The sequence below is a fragment of the Episyrphus balteatus genome, chromosome 2 (assembly GCF_945859705.1).
Source record: "Episyrphus balteatus chromosome 2, idEpiBalt1.1, whole genome shotgun sequence".
Lineage (NCBI taxonomy): Eukaryota > Metazoa > Arthropoda > Insecta > Diptera > Syrphidae > Episyrphus > Episyrphus balteatus.
Genome location: NC_079135.1, coordinates 49,371,268 through 49,382,852, shown reverse-complemented (window position 1 = coordinate 49,382,852; position 11,585 = coordinate 49,371,268).

Sequence of the window (11,585 nt, the reverse complement as noted above, 5' to 3'; positions counted from 1 at the left end):
TTTGTTTTTTGTAAGGGAGTTTTAGTGGGGATATATTTTATTCAAATAGAAACTTTTAGCAAGACATATGAATGGAATATGCAAAAGATACGATTTATATCCTTACAATTTCAGCTGTTGCGCAGAAGTTAGAATAACTTATTTTGTGAACCATATCTTTTTAAGATTTTACATAAATCTGAGGTTTGTAATTAATGAGATACTCAATGAACACTGAACTTTTTTCAACTTCTTCAAATTACAGTTTTAAATATTTTGGTTCCGTGCAAAAGTCAATTATTTTAAAATTAGTCTCTAAAATTAAAGAATTTTATTTAGAAACTTCTTCTTTGAGCTGGAAAAAAGTAAATCACCAATAAAGTCCCTTAAATAATATAGTCTCTCAGCTTGTATCTGGGCCATTCCAAAAAGAAGATAAAAGTATTTTTTTTTTCTGAAAATTGGTTAGTTTAAAAGTAATAGCTTAGAATTAATCGTATCCTAATGTTCCCCGCATTTCTGTTAACAATCCAAAAACTTGTTGATCACTTTCTCAGACCTGGAGGTAACCACTGAAAATAAGTCGTATTCTGATATCTTCAAACCTTTGACTACAAATTTATCTACACGTGACAGACATTTCTAAAAGATGTTTTCACTCAAAATCTATATCAAAAATATCAAATTCGAGCTAAGAAGAATTCGGGTGACATGAAAAAGTCACAGATTTTAATATGGTATTGTATGTGAAAGAAAATCTAACAAGTCGGTGCTTGATATCAATCAAAAGATCTTAATTTTCTTTAAAAAAAAAAGAAAAAAACAGATGTTAATGACAGAAATTTTATGTTAATAAGCCAAATAGTTCCCGGAAACAATCTGAAAACATTATTTAAAAACTGTATTTGTACCTCTATAAGTTTTCATTTCTTAGAGTTTTAGGTTTACAAAGACTTGGTGTTGGCTGTTGATATCCTTCAGCCTGTTATATACATGTAAATTTGCGAGTATAGAAACAACCAACAACGCAAATGAAACATTCTAGATGTATGTGTGCCACATGTAGCACATATCCATCATTTAACATTTCATTCATATAGTGATGCTGCATGTCACAATGGTTTTTGTATTCGTGTTTCTATCCAGAATAACTTTGCCTTTAATTCAAAAATCCAAAACAAATTCTTTAAAAAGTTTGTGAATTGAATATTTTATCAATTTACAAATCAAAAAAGAGCTTAAGGATTCATGAATCTAGAAAAGCCCATAAATTACATTTTTTCCATTAAAAAAAGAGCTACTTTCGGTTTCAACTGTTTTTAACTCATAAACTCGCAACCCTTGCCTTGTTTCACTTTACTTTTTGCTATAATTTTGTCGATGAATTTCAAAAATGTACTATGTGTTAAAGTTATTTAAAAAAATCGTCATTCATAATACTATAAAGAAAAATGTTGAAAGTCTTAGCTCAATTGTATAACTACTTTATGAATCATCTTACCAAAAGTTTTATTTTGAGAAAAACATCTCCATAAACTATCAGAAGATCAATCTTAATATATAAAATTTTATTCCAAGGAATAAGTAGTTCTGCCATACACTTAGGAGCAAAAAAACGGAATCATTATTACATTACGTTACATATTAATCTAATCCGAAGATAAATCTACGGACTAGACACACACTACAGCTTCGGAAACTTAGTCCATTTTGCTGATACAGCACAAGACATTAATACAACAAAGAGAAAGACAAAGAAAGAAAGAACAACAGAAACACATATAACACATAACTACGTGGCACAGAGGGGGAGACATCGTTGACAATTGTCTCATGTTATCGCACAGGTGGCTTCAGTTAAGCTGGCGATTTAGAAAAAACTTCAGAGTCGACCGTTGGGTTCGAACCCACGATGTCTGGCTCTGAAGTCATCTACTCATTCCTCTGTGCCATGGCCACCTGCAAAAACGGATTCAAACAAATTATATTATATTAAAAACAAAAATTTCCATGGATAAAATATTTTTATTCAAAGTCTCATGGTCTCATTTTAAAGCTTGTATTTTTTACTTTGAATTGTTGGTAAAAACATAAAAATGCATACTATAGTGTTACCGCTATCTGTCAATAAATTGCACTTCATTTTTGTTCTAATGTTAAATTTTCCTGATACTCTCTGTTTCAATTTCCGTCTTTTTTTTCCAACGATAGTATAAGCGTTGTCTGTCAATGAATTGCACTTAATTTTTTTTAAATTTTAAATTTTCCAGATAATTTGTGTTTTAATTTCAGTTTTTTTTTTCCTTACATACTTCATTTATGTTGGATGGATGGAACCAACGAACGGGTTTTTGAGTTCTTAGCATTGACTTAAAGCTTTTGTTTCAAGCTTTTCAATGGTACCATTAACATTCATGTATGTCGATTACTTCACAACCAATTATCGATTTTACACAACGCAAAACTTGATTCCATTTTTTTGCTCCTAAGTGTAGGTGTAAACTGACAACTGAAAAATTGACCCATAATCGAACAGAATAACTTCGAGATTTTATGAATTTGTATTAAAAAATCGATTATTTGGTTTTGCTCTGGAACATCCGTCCAAATTTCTTTATGTTCTTAATTCTGTATCTGAATAAAAAATTCTGTAAGAACATAATTATGTATTCCATTATTCTGTTTTTCAAAATTCTTTAAATCCAAAAATCTGTTTTCAAAATTCTACAAACCCATTACTCTATAAATGATAAAAGAACACTTGTTTTTATTGTGAAAAAATAGCGCACTATTTTTCATTAACGAAATAATTTGTCTGTTAGCATTTACAGAATTTTGGAATACAGAATTTTGACCCCAATCCGTTTTGCTCTTATAATATAAATATGTATGAATAAATATTTAATTTTTATTTCTAGAACTGTTATTAAAAATAAAATAGTTGTTTTTAAATACATGAATCATAAACACAAAGTGAAACTTTTTTTTTACAAAAAAAAAAACAAAATTACACTTTGTAACACTCAAAATATACGCGGGCGGAGATCTATCACGATTTGTAGAGCTAGTTGCACTGATTACGAAACGTTATTTAAAAACTCCATAACACCCCCAAAATCTGGAGTTAGGGGCAAAAAACGGTTTTTTGGACCTTCACTCATTGAAAAAAATCTAGCTTCGTCAAATTTGTATCCATTTTAGATTTCTTTATAGTTTTAGATAGAAGACATTTAGACCTCTTCAAAAAAATAAAACATGTGGAAAGAGTTCAAAAATTCCATTTTTTCGTAGTTACCCAACTTCGACATCAATTTAAAGTATATTTTTGCATAACAACATGCTGAGGTCGAACTACGCTATACGTTCGTTAATGTTTTGACTATTGCTCTCTCTATTCAATCAGAAGAAAATGATTGAGACATAAAGCGTCAATACGTTAACGTACGTATGCCGTAGTTCGACCCCTGTTTTAAAAATATATTCTAAGATAATAGGTATGTATTTCCAAACCAAAAGAGGTATTTTTTATGAGAATCAGTTCAAAATTGGCTAAGAAATTATTAATGGTAAAAGAAACATTTTGCTTCAAATCTGAGCCAATCACCACAAAAAAAAAAAACTTGGACGTAGATACAATTTTAAATCAATATTTATAGGGATGTAGAACAGTTTTCATAATTGTGATGATATCTGATTCATGAACGCTGAAAATACGGTACAGACAACTTCTATTTACCTACAGAAAGGGCATGTGTTTCTGATACAAAATTTTGAACGTAGCTACGTTATTTTGCCAGTTTGTATAGTTGGGACAGTTTGTTAAAAAAAAATTGTTTTTTTTTTAATCAATTTTTTAAAGAAATCTAGTTTGTGCTAGTCTATTGCTCTCTTGAAAATTTTATTCACAAGTAAAAAGGTTTTTAACGAAAAGTCATCTTACAATAATTCAAGCAGTAGCTACATATTTTGAAAAAAATATATTTTTTTCTTGTTTCGGACAAGGTGTAACATTTTCAATTTAGGCTTAGAAAAAGGTTACTTACAGTTTGGTTTTCAAGTGACTGGTTTACTAAGGATTCACTTTAAAAAATTTGTTGCTGTCCCACAAGGATCGGTCTTATGGCCAATGTTATTTTTAATCTATGCTATTTTTACTAAGTTGTAAAAGCTAATTTAATTTTCTAATCTATTTTATGGCAATTACCATGATTTGGAATTGCTGCGTGGTTGATTCAGAATGCATCATACATATGTATATAATTCCTAAAACAAAGTTCATGATTTTCAGTATAATAAGGCAATTGTAAAAGATTGCTAGTTCTCTAACTACAGATGTGCGCACTAAAAAAATTGAATTTCGTCAGAAAGTGAAATAATTATTTGCTTTTTTTTTTTAATTCCTTATTTGAAATTTCGATGTTCACAACTAAAATGAAAAATAAACAAGTATCAAAATATTTCTGTCCGAAAAAATTCCTGTCATTTTATAAAATCACATTAAAAAGAATGTTGCGGATGTTGATCAAACGCCACATTGCATTTCATTCAAATTTGTAAACAAGTTGCTGGCAATACATATAGACCTTCAGCTTCAGCTTTAGTCAGTCATTAGCAGAGCCAACAACAGCAGCAGCAGCAACACTAACACTATCATCAATGCTTCGCAGAGAAACTTTCCTATGAATGCGACACAGCTGTGGCTGTGGACTGTGTGGTGCACTTCACTCTTGAACGATGAAGGTGACGGTGCTCCATGTTGTCTACGTCTATTATCTTCCAAGAGAAAAGCAGCCCCATATGCATGCATGCACCGAGCTCCGCTGAGCACCGAGGCCCTGATGGGCTCAGCCAGGGTATAGAAATGCTATACAGTCTTTGTGTATATGGTAGATGGTATGGAGGAGACGTTGAAGTCGGGTTGTCCCCGACCCTTTGCCAAACAGAAACACCCACCACCTCCACACGAGAAGAGAGAGAGCGATTTTTCTGTGTATCTGGGAACTACAACTGAGACTGAGATGTTTTTTTGATGTGACTTTTTGGTTGGATCTGGGAACTAGGATGGAGGAGCGGTGGTGGAGAGACTTTCATTAGTTGGCTCATTGCAGTTTTTTTAGTTGGAGAGAGGCTGCACAGGCACACCGACTTATGGCGACGCACGGTGTCGGTGGTGCCTCGGTGGAACGCTTGGGCGCAGGGAAGACTGACAAGAGCCAGCTCTCGGCTGCCGCAATGACGATGATGACGATGACGACGACGACGGTCTTTGCCTCGTTTGTGGTGCTGGTTCTGGTGCTGGTGCATGGTGAGCATTGTAGTGCTCGTCGGATGGGCATTTTACGTCTTGAATTTGTGCATCCAGCATTTGTTGTTGGCTTCGGCTCTATGACTATAGCTTTGCTCTGACTGTATGAGCGATTTTTTTGTTGGGGGTTTCTTTTTTCTCGTTTGCTTTGGCATCACATTCACATCATCCCGATGAATCCATTGCCCTATAGAGTGTCACAAAAGTTTGTTGTCCTATATTCCCGGCGTTTATGTGGTCATTGGCGTTTGTCGACGTAGTCGTTGTCGTTATCGTTGCCGATGTAGTGTGTTCTTGTGTCGAGTCGAGTCGAGCCTGTGCCTTCATCGTTGTTGTCGTCGACAGTGACGGAGGTGGCTGGCAGGCGGTTGCCTGCTTCTTCTGCCCTAGCGACGAAAACGAAAAATGTGTTGTTCGTTGGAGTGGCGACGAGCAGCGTAGCTACAGCACGGCAGAGGTGGTGGAGGTTCATTTTGTCCGGCAACGACGTTTTTTTCATACTCCTCAGGCTTGGCTCCTCTTAGAATAAAACAGCAATGGCCTGGCCATGGCATAGGCAGAGAGGTGAAGGCGGCTGGCGGTGCGGCGGCGGCGGCGGTAACAGCCAGGGCTATTGGCATACTAATAGATGCGTTGCTAAACCTGGCGTAGATACTTTTGCCGGTTGGTCTATTTATGTGCATATGTACCTACGACGACGACGCTTTAATGGGGTGGTTGTTGGGCTGCTTGCTAGCTATGCATGTGCACATCTAGATATTGTACCTACATTAAAGGGCCTATTGTAGTATGGTTGAATAGTTTTGGCGTACATATACATTGCTTTACTGTTTACTCGAACTATGGTTGCCGTTGCTAGTTCTTTTTAGATGCAGTTTATTTTTGTTTTTTATTTTTTTGTGTGTTCTTCTATTTTTTAGGACTTTTTTTGTGTGTTGTTGCTGGCTATATTTCTATTATTTTCTTGCTTTTTTGCTTTTTTCTTTTTATATAGGACTAATGCATCACTCTTGAAAGAGACTTTTTGAGTACCTACCTACATTACACACATATAGATATTAGATATAGGTAGGTAACTATACATTATGTGTTTTGAGAGTATGCAAGCATTTTTTTCCTCTTTGTTTGAGTTTGTATATATAGAGTTTTGTGTTAGAAGTTAGAAGAAGGAATTTTAATTAATTTCGCTATGGGATTTTGCTTTAAGAGAAATTAGTTAATTATCGCAAGATTTGGTTTTTTTTTCTCGCTTTATTTTTTGTATTCTTTCGATTAATCTCCTTGGAATAGATAAAATAGAAAAAAAAATGGTTTTGCCTTTACTTTTTATATAAAGTGATGTTTTTAGTTTCACATGCAATTCAACATCAAAGAGGTTTTTATTTTCAGCATTTTAGGTGTATATACCTAAGTGACTTTATATTTGCTTAGAAGATTTAAATCACGTAGAAAAAACCTTTAGGGGATTTAAAGTATTTGGGACTTTGCTATATTTGTTTTTAGTTGAAATGGAAAAATATCTAAACAAAAATGGCTTTGAAACTTACCCATTGAAAAAAGGTGAAGTGTTCTTTAAATATTCTGTATAGTCCATTGAAATGTTACATTGACCTAGCGATTTGGGTAGTATTTTTATGTTGATGTGTAAGAGGATAACGTTTGTATAAAAGACTGGTTTCGGGGTTAAAATAGGTACATAGGTACCTATTAATACAATATTTAAGAAAGAGTGACAACAAATTTTTAGTTTTGAGTTATTTACCTGTGTACTCCTTTTAGATGCCTTAAACTACTCAAATTGAAAATATATCGAATTGAATAAAAAGTGGAAGCTATAAGTAAACGAATATTTTCAAAAAAATCATCATATAACGTTTATCAATCCCTTGTATACAATTCATACCTATTGAAAATTTTAATCCTCCTTGTAAACCAATTGCAAATTTATAAGAATGCTTTAGAGTTGAAAGTCTTTTGGCTTGGGTTCTTTTTTGTTTACAGTAATATATTTTAAAGTACGGTAAAACGGAATTACTTTGATCGGGTTTTTGTACTTTTCTTGAGAATTCTTTTAGAAATCCTAAAATTATAAAGATATAACATAATACTTGCATGATATGAACTTTTTAAATCATAGTAAACAATTTTAATAGTATATTTTTTTTTTGTGTAAAAGGGGGAGGCAAAGTTCGTGAACTATCGGGGCTAATTTGCTTCATTAAAAACTTTTGATTATAACGCCTTCATTTAAAGATTAACGTTAAAAATTTATTTAATGAATAAATAATATGTTTTGAAAACATGTATTAAACAAATTAAAAATAATTTGTATTCACTCTTTTTATTTAATTAAAATGCTTAGAATTTCTTAAGAATTCAGGATAACAAAAAACAAATTATTTAACTTCGTAAACACATTTTTTATTAACAAAACAATAATATGGTTACGAGATGCAGGGATTTGCCTATGCCTTCTATTAACAAATCAGTGCAAGTCTTCCATATTCTTGCTAATGCAATGGACAAATTAGGTTCGAAAATTGGAAAAAAAACTGCATGGGGTAGCAAAACAAAAAATCAAATATTCTTCTATAAATTGAATGCCTCAAGAAATAACATACATACTACGTATAAAGAACATAAAAGTAGTACTCGGAGTACATAACACTGGTTAACAAAATTAAACTTTTTTTTTGTTGCAGAAACAAAATTATATAATATAATATCTCAAAAACGGGAGCTGATTAGTTGTTTCTGACTTCGGATTCGAGTTCAACACACCGAAAACTTTCATAAAAGTATATTTTTGTTCCGGCAACAAAACCTTTGTAAACCAGTGTAATCAACTGATGTTTTTATAAAGATACAACTTTCTTAAGAATAATCATTTTTATTAAAAAAGCAAAACCGACTTCCATGGATCAAAACTGGGTCTTATGGTTTTTCTCAAAGTTTCTATAGCAATAACTGGACAAAATGGCACCACACTGCAGGCACCAGCTTTCCAATACAAAAAAAATTATCAAAATTTGTTCACTTAGAACTTCAAAGTTAACTGATTCTTACACTGAGGGAAAAATCGCAACGTTAGACGTAATATGGTCAACTTTTATTGTTGAAAAAACTAACATGAATCATCTTTAAATTAAAATTGAAACAACGTAAAAAAAATTTAAATTTTTATCGGACTTTAGATTTTGTTGCATTTTATCACCCTAATTTCCAACAGTGAGATAGCACTTTGGTGAATCATTTTCTTAGTGACCCAAGAGTTGTAGGTTCGATCCCCAGTGGCTGCCATTGTTTTTTTATTCAATTGAGGGTTTTTTTTTCAAAGCTAAAACAACTTTGATTTAAGAATTTTTTATAACGGTAAACCACTTTAAACTATAACGATGTTCTACTTTGTTTTTAAAATTATCGTCTTCAATGCAAAATCAATTCGAAAAAGAGTTGAATCCACGTTGTTTTGGTTTATTTTAAGTTGTTTTTTCCCTCACTGTACTAACAGTAAATTAGTAGTCTGTTTGGTATTACGTGACAAATTTGTATGTGCGTTATTCTGAATAAATTAACTTTCGATTGAAAGAACATAATATGTCTGAACGTGAATCAAGAAACAAATTCTTTTTGCCAAAGCTGTGCTGTGGAAACATAGCCCCATGTAGTAGGTACTTTAATTGGACAGGCGTACTATTTACTATATCGTCGGCTTGGAAAGCAAACCTGCTAACAGCCACTTTCTAACTAAACATAAAAAAGAATTCAAAAATTCATTAAATACAAAAAGCTTTCAAATTTTCTCAATTCTTTTACATTTATAAACAATTTTTCATTAGTCGCGATAAACTCCAGATAAGACTTATTTCTACGAATAAAAGTTTTTTTATATTGACATTTATTCTTCTGATAGTTGAAAAATCAGGGATAAATATAAAAATCAAAAAGTCAACTCTGTTAATTTTGCTCAAATGTTAGTTTATTCTCAAAAACAACTAGAAGCAATATTTTTCTCAAATCTAGAAAAACATTAATCTCAAGTTCCAAATAAATGTTTAAGGCGCATTCGCTAATTTAAAGATATCTTTAAAAAAAAATAATATACAATAAATGTATAACGTATTCATTATACACTTTGAGCCATTTTAAAACAAACAAAAGTAGAATAATTTATCTAATGAATAAAATGTTTCATTGAATTGAAAGTCATGTTTAACTATAATTCTTGTGCTAAAGTAGCTTAAAAAAAACCTTTTTGACCCTGATTAAAAACATTTTAGATGAATTCTTGTTTTGAAGATTATGAAATAAAAGATTTTACTCTTCAGTACATCATTATAATAACCTGGAAGCAAATAGCCTTGAGGAGACAGATGGATGCAAAACTCCAAAAACAAACAAAAACTGCTGTGTTTCTTCTTTCTATGATCATTTCAGTGCCTATAAACAGATGTTTGGTGGTTTATTTATTTTTCCAATTTTTTTTTTAATTGTAATCTTTTCTCGCAAGCAAAATGCTCGAAGCACAAACCTTGACCTAGTTTACTGTGCGCGCGATAATATTTGGGACACCATCATACTAAACTCAAATTTTCAAAAGCTTTTTCCATTCTCAATTGTGATTCATTTGGGGAAGTTAAGTTTTTTTTTGCTGAAGAAACTCACACGCACATTACATATACACACACACACACACACACTTATATATTGTGCGTTCAGATTAGATAATAAACATAATCCACTTGGGAGAATGTGTATTGTGCGTGTAAGTTTCGCAAACGCACATAATTGATTGAATAATTGTCCGACGCCAAAGAGATACCCTTAAATGTGCTTATAGACCGTTAGTTAGTCAGACTTTAGAGTTGCTACTTGTTTCACATACATATGCATGAATGTTTGTAAGTTTTTAATAAGCTCCTTGGCTTTGCCCCAAGGTCAGCCCAACCAACGACGACCGACGACGACGATTATATCAGACAAACCATCATTCAAAAAATTTAAATATATTTACAACTGAACGTGCAAATGACGATGACGATTCCAAAAACAGCTACAACATAGATTTATAGTCCGGTATGAATTATATAGCCCCCTTGTCTCCTATCCTACTCTTTTCGTCTTTCAATTTGAAGCTAGTCAAAGAGCTTAGAGCCAAAAAAAAAGTGAAAGTGAGGTACAAGCCAACGCGGTTTGTATGCTTGCTTAAGCTTTGTTAGATAGATAGCCAAACCATTTGGCAAGAGCTTCAAGTTCGCGATGTATAGTGGGACAAGAAAACATTCAAATGGGCATATTGATTAAAATCATGAAATAAAATTTCCTGAGGTCTTAAAAATCCTTAGCTTCAATAAATTAAATTTGCAAAAAAATATTAAAGGCAGGTCAAAAGTTAATTTTATTTGTCAAGGTAAGTTTATGAATTTTTACCAATTTAAAAGCCATTTTGTCCCATAGTGCTCCTGAGTAAGCGGAATTAAACAAACGTATCTTTAATACCACAGATATGTATCTAAATATATGTACAAAATTTTCATTTTTTTTTTTAGGTATTTTTTGGCTTTTTGCAAAGTGGTAGGTCAAGATATTTTTGGATGCCCATGTCGCAGCTTGGCTCAATTTCACAGCATTGGAATGAAAACTAGCAAAAAAAACTGCCTGCGCGCTCTCTGACCGACAGCAACGGGTGTGTTATGTCTTGCGTTTGGAGTGTTGTCTCTATGAATTTGCGAATCACTAAATCAGATGCAGGTGATTTTTATTTTTTTTTTTTTTTTTGATGGCAAGTTCATAAAATTTGCCCTTCAATGATCTTGATTTGGAAGTTGTATCTTAATTTTTTGTTTCTCTCACCAATTTTTGTGTTTTTTTTTTTGTTTTTTTTTTTTAAGCTGTTGTGGCCGAATTGCCACACCATAACATCAAAGTTTCAATGGCCAAGGTTAAAATTATTGACTGATGGAGAGTACCAGTTTGGAGGTCTAATTTTATTATGTGTTTCTTCTATCATGATTATAATTTATAACAAAAAAGAAACAAAATTTTGAAGGTTTTGGTGTGAGATAGAGCTATTGTAATGACTTTATATGTGATTAAAAAAGAGGAAAGTTAATTCATTAGAGAGATACATTCATGTGTAGCTTGTGGGTATTTTGTTTTTGTTGACTTTTGCAAATTAATTGTTTCTCTGTTAGATGCGAAACCTTCAGTTGAGAGATATACCTACTTTGTGATAGTGACAAGATATCAATTTATATTGTGTACAATTTGTGTGTGTATGTGTTGAAATATCAACCTATGC